The sequence below is a fragment of the Ambystoma mexicanum genome, chromosome 3p (genome assembly GCF_040938575.1).
Source record: "Ambystoma mexicanum isolate Mex_15411 chromosome 3p, UKY_AmexF1_1, whole genome shotgun sequence".
Taxonomy (NCBI): Eukaryota; Metazoa; Chordata; class Amphibia; order Caudata; family Ambystomatidae; genus Ambystoma; species Ambystoma mexicanum.
The window spans coordinates 483,850,995-483,868,677 of record NC_090925.1 but is presented as its reverse complement, the minus strand read 5'-3'; positions in this window follow the sequence as shown (position 1 = coordinate 483,868,677).

The window sequence follows — 17,683 nt, the reverse complement described above, 5'->3', positions numbered from 1 at the left end:
CATGGTGCTATTAGCACTATGGTCCATGCCGTATTCCGCCATGGTGGATGGCGGAATTACCACCCCATTCCAAGGTGAGTGGGGCGGTAATTCCCCATTCACCATTTGCCCTTCCCCATTCCCATTTTTGCCCCATAGGGCATAATGGGGATGGGGAAGGCGCTAATTACGGCACCGTAAATTACGGTGACGTACTTAGCACCAAGGTCGCTTAGCGCCTTGGACTTTAACGCCTGCAAAAAGCAGGCGTTAAAGTGTGAATCAGGCGTTAAGGGTTAACGGCGCCGACGGCGCCGTTAAACCCTTAACGCCTGACTTGTAATGAGGGCCAGAGTGTGAAATTGGTGAGTAAAATTCATATTTTACTCCTGGTTTTCTACGGACACACTTGGATTCAATGTGCCATAACCACGTAGCCAAACCCGTGCTCACAGGTGAATAATATGCTCATTGCATGGTCTTTAATTGTTCTTAATGACCTTGGGTGCAGAATATACAGAAAGTGATAGGAAGGAAAGCCTGCAAATGCAATATATTAAGCATGCAAAGGAGGAGTGACCACAGAAATTCAGAAAAAATGCACCAAAATCCTGATTCACAAAGCCAGACCACAGAATGTTCTCCAAAATATGCCCTTCAACATTTCTTCCATTTTAAAGTGGAGCAAGCGGCCCAGAAAAGAGTACAAGTGACCTATCTAACCAAAGAAGCACACAGGTCACACCAATCTCAACCAACAGCACAACGTAAAGGTTTACCACAGAGACACAGGTACACATCCCGAAAATGGCCAATGCAGTAGGTATCATGCTGCTGCGCAGACTAATGAGGAGGACGACGATAAGACAATGGATCTATAGGAAGAGGCGCTCACTCTTCTAATTGGCTGATGACGAGGTCAGCCCGAGGTACCGTTCCCCACGTTACGTCATACTGGAGGTGTGAGCATCAAGGTACTGTCAGCACTGCATATATTCATCACATGCACTTATCAAAGGACAGTGGCATCAATTCTAGGATCTCCCATTCTGCACTGTCAAGGGCAACACACCATGCATGTATGATGAACAGTTGGGCAGGCTACCAGCGCAGCCCATAGGTGATAAGCATTTACCCACATAATATATGTACATCAGAAGGCCATGATGGGCATGCAAATGAAGCCCGACTCCAACATGCAGATGCAACAGACCAGAAGGGCGTAAAGCCAGCAAGGCCAACACATGCATTTTCATGTTCCCATCTGCAAGACACACGGAAGTTGAAATGGGAACTCGGCTCACATAACAGAGACAAGAAAATGGATCAGTCTTCATAGGAGACATGATGAAAAATATCAATTTAGCATGAGCCAACTGAAATGAGAACCTCATGAAAAACAAAAACATATGGAAAACAAGTACATGTGTGAGCTATCATTTTCAATGCAATTGGTGCTGATAACAGTGCAGGGTTGTGATCTCCCTTTGTTGCCTTTGTGTACCTGGTGGTTGCTCTGCTGGTGTCATCAGCTGTGTGTTATGCAGGGTTTAGATTGGAGCAATGGATGATATGATAGAGGCTGTACAATGAACTGAGCCAATGGCCATAGTGGCAACATAACCCTCCAGCGCTGATACCACCTTGTTCGCAGCAGCTATAGTCTATTCATGCAGTCTCATGTGCAGCCGCATTTGCCTTCGAGGCTGGGCACTGCATGGTGTTCATGGTCCCCCCCAACACCTCACTTATTGGCCTCACATAATCTCTGGTGGCCATTGCTTCCTTTGCAAGTTAATTGCAGTAGTCCGCCAGCTCCCTTGCTAACCCAGGTAGGCTTTCTCTCAGTGTGCTGCGCGTTGATGTTTGTTGGGTGCACACTGTGAGCTGATGCTGATGCATCTCTTCACAGGTGGCGTACGGGGTACTACATGGTGTGTTGGTTCTTCCTCTTCTGATTGCATGCCATGGTGTGGTTGGTTCTGCGGTTGGTGTGTCTGGTTGTCCATTTTGTGTATCAGGGCCATGGTCCTCTGTTTTTACCTGCGGTTGGCACCATGGTTGACTCCCCTTACTGCTGTGCTTCTCCAAGTGTGGTGGGTATCTCCTCTTCTTCCCCCTCAAGTCGTGGAATTTCAGGGTTTGACCACATATCCACAGCTGGTTCTTCGTGTCCCAGGTGGAAAATGTATATCAAGAACATGAAAGTGTGTCATGCGTTTTGGACAGGACATCTAATTACAGGTTACGGTACTGGTTGGAATATTTAAAGGTAATACTGAGGCCCTACCCATCTCAGCTTGCCCATTTACTTTGTTGCGGCGTATGTTCAGATGCTTCCAGAGGTTCGCTGCACCACCTATGTGTAGGTTGCTCTATTGGTATTCTCCTGGTTGAGGTCAGAAATGCGTTACCCATTTTGAGGGTGTTGTGACACTACATGTTTCAAATGTCAACATTGGGTTCCCGAGTGCCTTGCCCTTCTCCACTGCATCCCTTGCTTACTGTGGTCTTTGCATGTATTTCCTGATTCATCATCCGCTCACCTTCCTCTCATTTATTTAGTTTTTCTCAGTTGGTTTTCACAATATGGCGATCTACTGACATGCGCTACTAGGTTACCAGTCAAATGGTCGAAAATATTTGGTCGACAGACAATTTGGTCGACACCATTTGGTCGAATGCCAAATGGTCGAATTTTTTTTTTTTTTTTTTTTTTACCCATTTTTTGTTTTTTTGGGGGGGGGTCCCCCCCCCAACCCCCTTTTTTTTCTTTTTTCTTTTTTTTCCCCACACGAAAACCCACAAAACACATATATATTAAAAAAAAAAAAAATTCGACCATTTGGCATTCGACCAAATGGTGTCGACCAAATTGCAGTCGACCAAATTGCAGTCGACCAGTTGACTGGACACCGCGCTACTACACTGGTGCTGACCTTGGGGTTTTACCCTGGCAACGCACGTGTCATTACAGTAAGGAGTGGCTTGACTCATTCTGCAGCTGTGTCAGGACCACCAATGCCATCTATTACCACTAGGTTGATCATGCCTGCCACTGCCTCGCCTACTGGGGTGAGGGTGTTGTCTGCTGGTGGGCCGTCTCCTGTGCCACTGGCATGTTCATGCTGGTCTGACAGCTTCCCTTTTGTTACCCACTCCTGGCGTCCCCATCTTTTCTTCACCTCTTTTTCTGGTCCTGAGCACCACTCCCAAGGCATTGATGTTGCTTGTGATGTCCACCCATAGGGCATTTTTTACAGCAATGCTTGACAGTTGCCATTGCAGATTGTATTGGGTAGCCTCATGGTCTAGTATAGGCTATCATCACATCCAGCTCTTCCTGGGTGATGTTTGGTGCACAGCGCTCTTTCTTACCTTCTTGGCCACCTTCATTTTGTGGCTGTGGATGTTGCTGGAAGGAGGTGGATGGACTTTCAGTTGTCCTGCTGGTCTTCACAGGCTTCTTCCTGCTTTGCGCCCTTTTCTGGGTTGAATTGCATTCATTTTATGCGCAAATGACGTGATGCGCACATTTCTTTGGTATAAGTCAGTTTTTTGCTCTACTTTTGAGCTCATCTGCTAGTTGCAAATTGTACAGGGGCATCCAATTGCGCTTTATTTGCGCTTCTTCTGCGCTACCTTTTTAAATTGGGTGCGCTGAGCGCATTTTTGGTGAATTGTTTGAGAATATGTGCAACGCAGTGAGATGCGCCATTGCACAGGAGCATCTTTGCAGCATGGCGCATCTCATTGAGATGTCCACTTTTTGAGAATATAGCAATTTCTGTCAAATATTGAGCATTGCCCCAGGGAAGAGATGCTAGCCAGTGAACCCTGCCAAGCAAATGACCATGGTGCACGTTATTGCTTCCTTTAGCACCCTTACTAGAATGAAACTGCAGAGCCAATAGTGCCTCACATTATGACTATATTGCAGATGAGGATCCAGAACCCCAGGGAGGGCATGAAGGTATCAATGACATACTATGCAACACCCACCACTGGGTATCCGCCATCAAACTGTATTACTACTGCCAATGTTTATGGCATCTTTCAAAGGAACATTGCACTATCACATGCCTGAACCCCACTTACCCCTTCTGCAAGCCAATACACTCACTGCATTGCACAAACTGGGATGCCCGCCCACACAAAGGGCCTGATTCATGAAATTATTTGCTTAGAAAATAGGGTACCAAACTGCGCCCAAATCTGCGTTTGTTGAATCATGGTATCGAATGCGTGGTACTTTTCCTAGACTTGCATGCAGTTTGCGCAGGCTCAGCAAATCTATTTGAGCCGTCAAGGGCCTTGCATGAGACTCCATGCAGAGTGTGGGCATGGCTTGCGCAGAGGGCTCGGAAAGGGGCAGAACACCAAAAATGAGGAAGAACTTGCGAAAAAGAGGGCGTTCCGAGGGACGGCCTGCAGGCAGTCCCTCGCATGCCCATAATTGCATGGCACAAGATGTATTCATGGATTCGATCGCGCAACCTCGCTGCTGGGAAATTCCCATGCAAGTCCTTCATACTATCCGCCGCACGAAGGCAAGCATAAGTACACTTGCGCATAAGAATGGCAGCGCGGATGTGGGATTGCATGTCGGGTTTTGGGGTGCGTGTACGCAACCAGGGTTTCAATCCAATTTAGGGGTGCGATATAAACAGTTACGATTTTTCATATGCATGTTGTCGGGGTGCCGGATACGGATACGGTTACGGGGGACCCCACGAAATGTAGGCCTGCTTGCGGGGGACCCCACACACTTTTTGAAGGCTGCCTGTATTCGCGCTCGGGGATCACACAAAGGTAGCTTTCCTGGCTGTTTTTGCTTTGCATGGGGGCGTGTCGGGGGCGTTCCGGCCGCGACTTGCGAATACGGTTACTTTGCGCAGTAAATCACATGAATGCGCAGGCTGTGCATTTTTTTATCTGCATGCAGGCTCGCGCAGTGGCCTTCTCGGCACATGGCCTATGCAGGAATTCTGCGCACATTTCCATGAATTGGGCCCAAAGTCTGCATTGTGGGTCTACTTCACTGCGCAAAAATGAAGGCGAAACATGGCACTTTATGAAATTTGCAAAACACAGGTCAGCAGGGCCAGGGTCGACCAGGATATCTGGGTATGTTGGGTCAGATAGCTCTGCATCTTTAAATTAACCTTGAGGGGATTTTTGGTACTGTAATTGCTTGATTAACAGGGGGAATCATGTGATTTTCTGAGTTCCTCCAATCATAAATGTGCACCAGTGGCAACGAGTACCCTTGCCTGGATACATTTTCTCAAGCCCCTCGAATGCCAGGTTTGAGCGAAGGTGGGCATGCCTTTCATGATAGTGACTATATTATTTTGGTGCCATTAAACCTTTTACACGTGCACATTGTATTTCCCCGGATCCATTTTTAAACGTGACCTTTCACAGAGATTCTTATTCGTTTTTTTCCTGCAGGTACAACTGTGTCTTTAAGAAGCCTTTTTATAAATATGTTAGATGTTTTGAACATCATGGGCCAAATTACAGAAACTTTACGCTGATGCAAGTGCAGAAATTGCACGGTACTAGCACTAGGGCAAAGTGTGCCCTAGTTTTGGGACATATTAGAAAACTTTTACACCATGACAAGTGCAGCTTGGTATGGTATAAGCACGAGGGCAAAAATTGCCGTAGTGCAATAAAGATACATTTGCAATGAGTTTTTTTTCACCAGGGCAATGTTTGCCCTAGTGCTAATACCATTCCGTATTAGCACCAGGGCAAACTTTGCCCTGTTGCAACAATGCAGTGAAAATGTATCTTTTTTGCCCAAGGACAATTTTGGCCCTGGGGCCAGATTACAGAAACTTTGCACCGGTGCCAGTGCAAAGTTGCACAGTATTAGCACTGGGGCAAGGTTTGCCCTATTTTTTGAAAAACTGGGATAAATTAGAAAACCATTGCCCTGCATTGCACTGCACTGCAACATGTGCTCGCATGGCAGGGAGCATGTACAATGGATCCCTATGGGGATTGCATGCTTCATGCTGGAGCGTAAAGCAGCCGGACCGGTTGGGGATGCAAGCATCTGTGCCAGCATGAAAATCCATGCCGTTGCAGATCCTGGAGTATTTGTATGGCAGAGAGGAAGGGAGGAGGCGGAAACTCAGTTACGTTCCACTCCCCCTCTCTGCCATACAAATGAATGAACATGGGGGGTAACCTTAATGGAAGGCTCCATTATTCCATGGTTTTATGCCTTACATTAAAACACCATAGAACATAAGCCCCCTGAGGGATTTGTTGCATTAGGTCATCTTTAGAAACATTAGCGTGCCTGGGAAGCTGCTCATACTCTTGTGTTTCCCTAGTTTTTGATCACGGATGCATATTTTGTGTGGATATTTGGATCTGAATGATATCAATTCTCTGCATGGTTGCTGCTCTGCATCATAGCGTCTTGTTCCAAGCCTGCACTTCCATTGTCCTGGTGTTCAGTGATGTTTGCACATTTATGTGTTTCCGACTTGGTCTTCGTGGCTGTTGGGAGAGGTAAGATTTGTGTAGCTCTGTGAGTGCTGTATGTTGCAAGTCTGCATGAGAATAGGTGTAGAGTTGGATCAGCATTGGCTCAGAGTGTAAGTGATTTCAACCCAGCACTTCACCTAAGTCAATGCCTAGCATGGGATGCACAATTGAAACCCTTAATTATATATTTCTGTCTATAAGTTCTTTTATTTCTGAATGATGTACCCTTATAGCACGCCCCTCTCTTTGAATCCCCCCCGGTCTCACTGAACCAGGAAGCAGGCTGTTTTGCGAAGTTAAAAGATTTATTTTAAGAATTTGAACAATATCTATATATCACACTATTAATATTTATACAATGATCACCATTGGGGTGATGTCACAACAATCAACAATCTCTTTAATCAGAATGAGTATGGATAAGAAAAATAATGCAGCCTAGAATAATATTTGATAGCAATAGGAAAATAATGCAGCATAAAATAATAAAAAAAACAGTATTGCTGAGGTGTGCCAGGAATTGGAAGCGCTTGAGCAGAAAAATCACGTGAAAACCGCTAGATAATGAACCACAACTAGCTGCTGTACTCTGATGAAACAAGTAGGCACCTCAAAACCTACTTCACATAGGGCCTCATTACGACCCAGGCGGTAAAGGGTTTACGGCAGCGTAAATAGCGCCGACCCTTACCGCCTGAGTACGAGGTCCCTTAGCGCCATGGCGGATTTAACACCTGCTTTTAGCAGGTGTTAAAATCCATGGCGCTAAGGGACCATGGAGTTAATTACGCCACCATAATTTACGGTGGCGTAATTAACGCCTTCCCCACTCCCATTATGCCCTATGGGGCAAAAATGGGAATGGGGAATGGTAAATGGGGATTGGGGACTTACCGCCCCGCCAAGGTCGGAATGGGGCGGTAAGTCCGCCATCCACCATGGCGGAGTTGGGAACTTAGCGGCATGGACCATGGTGCTAATAGCGCCATGGTCCTCCGCCAAGGTCGTAATGAGGCCCATAGAGAAGAAACAGTAATTGTTCCACCAAGTAGATGCGCTGCTAGCACCACAATAGTTCAAAACCTTAAATAATACAGTTCAATATTGCCAATGAAACAAGTCCTCAAGGATGCTACTCATAGAAATCTCAAAATTGGATTTCAATGTTTAATTATGTGCATATTCAGGAGTAAGAGTTGTATGCCAGAGTTGTATGCCAATATCCGTCCGAGTCCCAGCTTAGGGAAGAGCTTCAGTTCAAATTTGACAGTTTTTTGTGCTTTTGGTTGGGTACCCAGTGTCAGATCTGTACACATTTTTCTACATATATGCGCATGACATCGGGGCATAATCCTGTGAAGTTTCATATTTCTAGCATTATCACAATTGCTACAACATCAAAATTCTGGTAGTCCTGTCTCTGAACATCGTACAGAGTTTAGAGTAGTATCAAACTGTGAGCAGAATTTCATGTTAACAACCTCTAATTTACAGATTTTTACAAATTCTCTGCAGTTTTCTTTTTCAAAAAGATATTTTCTTGCAGTCTAAAACACACATATCTGTATGGTCCCGCCAACATGGTTTGCTGGGCCCAGAGCAGTCCAAGGCTCTCTTCCTGTTGGCAGTTGGTTTCTGTTGACACCTGAATTTCCATTCCCTTTCAGTCCAGGAAGCCTATGTCTCTCCTCCGAGAAGCAGAGCAAAATCTCCTCCTCCTTTAATTAGCCTCCAACTGAGAGTTCCTGGGCAGAGAGCAAAAGGCAAGGCACCTTTGTTTGGGGCAAACTGTGGAATGTGCCTTTGAAGTTCAGTGTGGCTGGCCTCAGTTCACTGTAAAACACTTTGTTTAAAATTATCTTTTGCTAAAATAAACCTTACATTTTCAACAAATATAGACACAGATCTCTTAATTCCAGTCTTTTTCAAACATAGAGATTGAATTGTAGCAACCTATATTGCTTTTGATGGCAAGTCTCTTCTTTTCCACAATTTGATCTTAATGTACAAGTTTAACTAACAGTATAAGTAAATGACAGTTCTGACACAGGCGAGCGGCGGTACTGCACCCATATTCTGACATATTTTTCCAGGCAAGCACCTTTTGGAATGGGGATATTTTTGTGACGAAATGTGCTTCTCCTGACATTGTGCTTATTGGGATTCCTTATATAAGGTGATGTTTTAACACCCAATACGGATGTTGGAGCTTTTCTGATGTTTGGGCACCATGATTTTGCACTTTCAACAGCCAAGGAAAAACGGATTTTAGAGCACTTCTGGGTTCTCCTGTAAATGCAGCACTGCCTTTTCAAGTAGTTCCATTTCACTCTGTGGGCAGCCCAATGACAGGTTCTGGCAGTGTGGTCTCCTGTTTACCACAGGCAAAATAGATTGGCGGCCTATTTTCCGGTTTCCCTGCGCACTTCTCAGAGATTTTATTTTAGCGCACATCGGGCTTTTTGGTGGCCATTCTGTTGTTTCTGATGAAAGCAGCACACAGTGATGTTGCAGGGCAGAGCCTAGTGGGTCAGAACATCCCACAAGCTCCACCCCTTGCGATTTGGCGTTGAACGTCCATCAATGGGAAGTCACAAGACTGGGATGATCAGTCTCTTTTCTTTTGGTTCCAAAAATGGCAAAGTTCATCATCTTTTCTTACATCAGGGGTAAATCGACCAGCTCTCCTCACCCAGTCCTGATGTGAGTATGGAGCGATACCCCGGGCCCCTTGTATCTTTCCTTCCGGTCCCTGGATGGTCCTCCTTGGTTTTAGTCTCCAGGGTTTCCAATTCTAGGATGACAAAGCAAAAACATATTTGTAGACATTTCCCCACCACTATTGATGCAGTGGGGCGGACACATACATTTTGGCAAATCGGAACACATTTTTCTATTTGTAATTTATTGGCTATCCAGATGGAATCTTTTATGGTGGGAATTCTAGGGAGCTGGAGAGACCCCCTCTGGGGTTCCAGAAGACTCCTCCAGTTGCTGGAGAGTGTGCCTAGGATGGCAACACTTCAGTTGGTTAATATGGACCCACTTATCTTCCCGCTCTGCCAAACTGCCTTTGGGGATGCAGATTTTGTAGGTGACTGGTGAGATTTTGTCTACAATTTAAAAAGGACCCCTCCAGCTAGGCAAAAATGTGTGCTGTTTGGCCTGGTTCCTCTGGAAATTGTATAAGTAGACCCGGTCTCCTACATTGTATTCTTTTCTGGTAGTCTTTAAGTCATAGTGGGTCTTCATGCTGTCTGCAGATCTTTCTAGATTTTGCTGAGCATAGGCAAAAGCATGTTGAAGGTGTTTTCTTAGATTTTCAACATACTCATGAGTTGTGGAGGCATTGATCAATGTCTGCTCTTGGGATCTGTAGAGCAGATGCTGGGGAAGCACCATCCTCCGTCCAGTCATCAGCTCAAACAGTGACATTTTAGTTGCAGATAAAGGGGTAGATCTGATGGCCATTAGGACAAGAGGTAATCGAATATCCCAATTTAGCCCAGAATCTGCCGCAAACTTTTTTTAATATACTCACAGTTGTCTTGTTGCATCCACTGTACCACTAGAGGCTAGCCGGTAGGCAATGTGTAATTTCCCTTTGACCCCAAGTATCTCCCACATCTTTGTCATTACTTCGCTAGTAAAGTGGCTACCTCGGTCTGACTCGATCCTTTGGGGTAGTCCAAAACGCGAGAAGATGTGGTTGATCATCAGGGCAGCTGCTGTTTCTGCCTTACAAGCATGTCACGGTCAATATGTACTTATTTCTACTAGAGGAGCGAATCACGGGCCGATATAATCGACTTGTAAATCTGACTAAGGCAGTGTCATCCCCCTCTTTTGGAGAGGCGCACAGTGTGTGAGGGATGTTGGCTGAAATTGTGCATGCACAAGACACCCCTTCAAGTATTGGTTGAGGTCCTGACCCATGTGTGGCCAGTACGCAACATCTCATAAGATTTGAAGTGTTGTATGAAACTCCCTATGGCCGGCTGTGGCCACATCATGGGCGTGACTTAACATCAGGCTTCGGAATGAAGTAGGGACCACCCACTGATCATGTCCAGTTAGAGATCTCCTTACCAACAAACCGTCTTGAATTCAGAACATTTTTGGACATTTCATCAACACTCTGAGGTCCACTTTCACTATGTATTCGGTATCCATCAGGGGAAAGTTCTCAGGGTCCTCAAGGTGTTGATAAAACTTACCAATTATTGGATCCCCTTTTTGAGCCGTAATCAAATCAGCATCTGGGGTCTCCTTACTCCATTGTGCAGTTGAGAGTTCATTGTGAGCATTTGTCTGGGACCTAGTGATAGCAGTGACCTGGATTTCCCCCAACAGGAACTCAATCTCAATTAGATCCCCTTGGATGGCTCGGGTTTTGGCCAGCTGATCAGATAGGTCATTCCCAGTTTTTTCTGGTCCCTCTGACCCTTAATCTTTTTCCAGTAGATGGTCATCCCATTTGAGGTGACCAGATTATCGATGTTTTGAATTAATTTCCCATGTTTCAGGGGTTTATTTTTAGCACATAGCATGCCTCTGGTTTTCCAGTTAACCAGGTGCTCCACAAACCCATTCCGTACATAATCCAAATCAGTGATTATGACCAGTTTGTGGAGTTGATGTTGGACAGCCTTGAGGATGGCTTGATGCACAGCCATCAACTCTGGAACTTGACTACTTCAGGGACCAATCTTGTACCCAGCGGAGGTTTCTGGGGTCTCATTCACCCATGCATTCCCTACGCCGGCCACAAGTTCTTTTTCCCCGTTGTTGTCAACATGGTAGGAACATCCATCCACATAGACAGTGGGCATTCCCTCCCACTTGTCTTCTTCAAAGACTTTGTGTGGGGAATTAAGGTATGCCTCCATGTTGTCCTTAATTTTTAGACTTTCGTCCTCGAGACAGTTTTCTCTGGCACAATCATGCAAGTCAGCCAGACCTTGCGCGAGGGGACTCTTCTTGTTTTGGCCATATCTGACCTCCACAGGAAAGCCTTGCATTGACAGAATCCAGGAAGTAATTCAGGAATTACTTACATTTCCGGCCCAGATTCTGTCACTTTGGAGATATTGCAGAGGCTGGTGTGGAGTCTCCACTATGATGTGTTCCCCCTGGATAAACGGGCGGTAATTCTTCAATGCCCACACCGTTGCCAGGAGTACCTTCTCACAGTCATTGAATTTTTCCTCCACACAGGATAAAGTTTTACTCGCATAGGAGATTACTTTATTGACCTTGTCATACTTTTGGTATAATACTGCAGTCAAGCATGTATTAGAGAACCCTGTCTCAAAGAAGAACTGCTTGACAGGGTAAGCTAGGCAAGGCACTTGTGAGAAGCTTCTTTTGAGTTGTCTTACTGCCTCGGCTTGTTCTGGACCCCACTCCCACTTGATCCCCCTTCAAAAGATGAATCAGGTGTCTTGTGATCTCTGCGTAGTCCTCAGTGAACTTTCTGCTGTAATTTTTCAGTCCAAGGAGGCTCCTTAGTTCCCACAGAGTTGTGGGGTCTTTCAATTCCTGGAGCGCTTCCACTTTCTTTTCCTGGGGACAGAGACCCTGAGGAGTAATCTCATGCCCCAAGAAATTGACACGGGTTCTACACCACTGTGCCTTTTGAAAGGAGAGTTTTGCTCCGGCGGCTCTCACCTGTGTCAGAACATAACGGATCCCCCGCTATGTGTTCCTCCACAGTTGAGCTTTTAACTAAAACATCATCTACATAGGCCAGGGTACCCTTTTCACCCAGGTCGGGCATGGCCCTATGTAGAAAAATTTTAAATTAATTGCCGGAGTTGATGTATCCGAAGGGAGTCTGGGTCCATGTGTACTGCTCCCCCCGAAGGTGAAGGCCAGCTTGTATTGGTCCTCCCTACTGACAGGTACAGTCCAGTATCCATTGGTCAGGTCTATTGCAGTGAATACCTGTGACCCCTGGATCTGGGCCAGCCCTTGGTCAATGTAGGGAAGAGGCCATCGGGAAATATGGACCCATTTCTTGAGCTCCCTAAGGTCGGCGCAGAGTCTCCACTGGCCGTTTGGCTTCAAAATCCCCAGCACCGGATTATTGAAGGTGCTGTGGACTGGACGGATTATCCCACGGGACTCAAGGTTCTCAATTTTTTCAGTAAGGGACTCCATTGATGCAAGAGGCAAGCGATATTGCATCACAAACACTAGAGTCATGCCAGGGTCCGTGGGAATGGTTGTTGTGTGGATGTCAGTGCGACCACAGTCATATGAGTCCACTGCAAAGAGATCTTGAAAATCCAAGAAAACCTGTTTCAATTTTTGCCTTTGGTCCAGAGTCTCACAGGCATCAGCTAGGTTGACTCTCTCTTCAACCATCTGCCTGAAGCCTGGAAAGACTTCTGGTTTTGCTATCTCAGCGGCCTCCTCCAGCTGGGTGGAGAAGTCCCTGGTCAGAGTGCTGATTTGGACTGGTGGCTTCAGGTGGGGGAGGCAGTCCTCGCGGACCTGGAAAATCACCTCATCCCTCCTGAAGTCACATCTTCCTTACCATAAGGGCAAGAAGTGTACACCAGGAGTTCCCCCCATGCCGGGTAAAGATCCTGTCTAGTGTTGTGCTGTCATCACTATCACTGTCAAAACAGTCCTTGGGGATTAGTCCTAACAGTTCATTGCCCAAATCTATGGAAAAATGTCAGTCATCAACCGCCTTTCCAATAATGGTACCTGCGGCTAGAGTATTACTCTTTAAGTCGCTGTTATCCACCTCTATTGGAATGGTGTCATGTTCTATATTGGCTAGTAGTGTTGGGTTTACCCTTGCTGTTGGAAGTAAGCATTTAGATGAATATAGGCATCAAGGTTTTTCAATTTCTGTCCTCTTTTAACTTTCTCTTCGAGGGAGAATTGTCGGGTCCTTTCTGGGATGGTGGCTTCCTCGGCAATCTGAATTTCAACTGCATAAGGCAGCAGTTGAGCTGACCTAAATGCTTTCTCTGGGTCCTCAAAGCACATGGGATTATCTGCTAATTGGGACCAAGCTTTGAAGTTTATTAGGTCCAAACTAATGGCAAAGCGATAGAGAATGTCACTGCCTAAGTAAAAGGTGGCAGTGATGTCTCGCACGACCCAAGAATTATGGACTATGCTCTTGTTGCCTATGGAGATTTTGAGCAATAACCTGCTTGGCATGAGATGTTTGGAATTGGGTGTTTCCAGATCCATTTCCCATTTGTCTATCAGTTTAAATGTGGGAATGGCTGAATCTTTACGGAGTTTGCAATACATGGCTTCGCTGATGAAGCTCTTACCGTTGTTCACACAGACTCGGGCGAGAACAGTGTCCTTCCCTTCATTTAACTGAACAGGGATGAACAACTGCTCTCCAATTTGCTGTATATCAGCCAGGCATTGAGCTGATTTCTCATCTTTCTGGACTAAAGGAGTGGAAATGTCTGATTGTGGATTGGTAAAGAATGTCAGAGTATTTCCTTCCAGTGTGGAATGCCACCTTAAACTGGAAGGAAGGTTGATTTTCAGAAATAGGGAGGATCCCCCATCACCAGTTTGTTGTCCTACTGCTATTACTGTCACGTCTGGGATTTGATTGTTCTGGAAGTGAAATTCTACTTGGTCAGATTTTTGTCCAACCATGTGGCAGGTGCCGTTTAAACTAACATGATTGACACTCTGTTTTAATTTTATTGGTCGGCTAGTCTGGGTCCAGAGGACCTTGTTCACACAATCTATTAGGGGTGACAACCTTCGCAGGAGGTCATTCCCTAGTAAACAAGGGGTGCCCTCTGGAGTTACAACTATGACCGGATGCTTCACCTTGTGTCGCCCAATTTTAATGTCCAAATCCTCAGTCCCCTCGACGGGAATTTCCTCCCCGTCAAAGTTCTGAAGTTGTCCAGGAAGAAGGGTGAGAGGAATTTGGTAATTCTCCCCACTTCCTGAGTTCAGTTTATCAAAGGCCCTTTTTGACAGAAGGGTACCTTGGGATCCAGTGTCCACCAGTGCCAAAATTGTACACTGCCCCTGTATTTGGACCGGGGCATAGAATCTTCCCTCTTTTTCCTCAGGGGGGCACAGATAATGTACTTTTTTGGACAACTGGTGGGTTAGTTTTCTAGTTTTGGACACTGATAGAGAGGACATTTGGGCAGAATTCTGTTTGGAGTCTAGGGAATCTGAAAAGAAAAGGTGACAACTAGATATGGGAGAAGTTTTGGGTTCCCCTGGTTCAGGTTCTTGGCCGCCCCCCCCCCCTCTTTTTGGAGGCAGTCACCAGGATGGGTTTGAACCAGGGGATTTTCATGTTGTTGGTTCTGGGGTTGGATGATGGGCGGCGCTAGCTCAGTCCCCACATCTACCCAGTCTGGATTTGGATCATTTGGGACCCATTTTTCTTTGGGAGGAGTTCCCCCAGCTCTGAAGGAGAAGATCCTTTTCCCAGAATCCTCTGAGGACCCCTCTCCTTCAAATGGGAATATTTGTACCTCCTCCTCAAAATGGGCCTGTTTGGGTTTTTTTGTTTCTCCTACCCCCCCTCTGCTCCTTGGGTGGCAGACTTTCAGGGGCAGGAGATTTTGGTTCCGGTTCCTGGGTTTCCAGGAGCTTTTTACAAGTTGGGAAGGAAGCTTCTTTCAAGGGTTTACACCCCCCTTCCCCTTGTGCCTCCTGCCTGGGAACCGGTGTATTGTCAGGGTTCTGCCCCCCTCATTTCTCTGGACCACCAGGTCCTGTGTTTCAGGCATTCTGCACCGGCATGCTCATCTGAGGGTTCTGTTGAGCCCTCAGCATGCAACCCAGATCCTGTGCCATGTTTTGGACCTGGCACTCTAGCTGTCACACCCGCTCAGTCTGATACGGGGTTCTCTTGTCTCCCCTGGGCTGATCCCGGAAGGGTCGCTATCCCTTGTCTGAAAATACCCCGGGTTTTGAAAATTTGGGTACCCCTCCACCCTTGGCCTCCGCTCTCCTGGATTAGGTTGACTGGGCTCAGGAAATTCGGGAAAGAAGGATGGATGGTTTTGGGGTTGAAAGTTTTGCGGATACCTGGGGAAGAAGTTCTGTCCAGGATTTGGGGAATTTCTGCCCTCCTGGGGGAAGTGAGGAGGGAAATTCCCTGGGTTAGCTGCTGTTTGGTTGAATCCCCCCCCTTGGGCTGGAAGAGTCCACACATAACCCAGGATGGGTCTATTGCCCTTGTAGCCGGGGCTTATGTAGTCAGCAGAGTGAGGGATCCCATTTGTGGGACTACCTCCTTGGCTCCCTGTCTGTGACTAGCCCGAGGGCCTTCTGGGCTTGGGATTATTCTGATTTTGCAAAGGCAAGTTTTTAGGCCCCCCATCTCCAAATCTAAAATGGGGGCAACCTTCACCTCTGCCACTTTAGCAGCAGCAGGGGTGTCGGTTGGTTTGGGGATTTTTGCATTATTTTTGTTTTCTATGGGCTTTTGCACCTCATAAATTCATGTGGCCTGTTCTATGACCCAGTCTAGTGATCTTTTCTCATGAAAATCTCTCACTAGCTGGGTCATGATGTATTTGGGGAGAGCGTGGAAAAACGTATTCACAAATTCTTTTCTGTCCGTGCGCACCCTTCTGGTGGGCTACGCAAAGGCACAATTTAATTCCTGCACAAATTCTTGTGGGGACTGATCCTCCCCACATTGCAAATTGTAGGCTGCCTTACGAGCCTCCAGAAGATTTTTGTGCACAGAAAAATGCTTCAAGATGGCCGCCCTATAGGTGGACCATCTAGAATGATTTTGGTCCTCCAGCCCCGCAAAGAAGCTGGAGTATTCTGGTGAGAAGGTCCATTTCACATATTGAATACCGCTTTGGCTGTCCTTCAAATGGAAAGTTTCCATCATCTGCTCAAAGAGCTCTAAGTGCTCCCAAACAGAATATTTACCGTTTTATTGATAGGGCGTGATGACGCTCCTTATCGCTTTGATTTGTTTTAAGGGGTCCTTAAGCAAGGACCTTTTTGCCTTATAGGCCTTCTGGATTCGGGTGACCCTGGTCCACTCCTCCTCTGACTCAGAGGCACTGCTCCCAGAGGTGCCATCATGTAAAGGACCCTGGTCTTGCCATATGCCTAACCCTGTTGCAGTGATCTGTTCTGTGATTTACTGCAACCACACATTCTGATCCTGCTCTGTCCATTCACCCCTTACAAATAATTTATGCAATAGGTGTTCTTTAGTCATATTCATCTCTACGACAGTCGCCATTCTGGAAATATTAATTTCCTTCCTGATTTACAGATGTTTATTTTATTTTTGCAAAACAGACCAATTCCTTAGAGTGTTCCTATTGAGGGGTGCTTTTCACAGTGTAACACAGCGTGGTAGCCCAGCAGGATTATGTACCTCACTAGTTAGCACACTGTATTAGACTGTCACAAGTGGTATACCTAATTCAGAAATCCTGCGATGAGCTCCCAATCTTGTAAGTGATTTCAACCCAGCACTTCACCTAAGTCAATGCCTAGCGTGGGATGCACAATTGAAACCCTTAATTATATATTTTTGTCTATAGGTTCTTTTATTGATGTACCCTTATATCACGCCCCTCTCTTTGAATCCCCCCGGTCTCACTGAACCAGGAAGCAGGTTGTTTTGCAAAGTTAAAATATTTAGTTTAAGAATTTGAACAATATCTATATATCACACTATTAATATTTATACAATGATCACCATTGGGGTGATGTCACAAGAATCAACAATCTCTTTAATCAGAATGAGTATGGATAAGAATAATAATGCAGCCTAGAATAATACTTGATAGGGATAGGAAAACAATGCAGCATAGAATAATACTTGATAGGGATAGGAAAACAATGCAGCATAGAATAACATTTGATATGGGTAGGAAAACAATGCAGCACAGAATAATACTTGATATGGATAGGAAAACAATGCAATGTCACTTTTTCCCCCTGTACACTACTCAATCCCCCCTAATATGCAAGATGAAGAGATGGAAGGAAAGAACACAGGTTTCAGGAATAAACACTCAACAAAGACAGTTTCAATCCCAATTCCCCCCAGCAAGCATAGAGAGAAACAGGAATGATTTCAAAACAGGTCAGATGCTTTCGAATGTGGTTTGGAATGAATGGGAAAAACACTGAAAATTGATTTAAATCACTAAATTGGATTCAAAACTAGTGGGAGCCGCTTTGTATAGTTCCA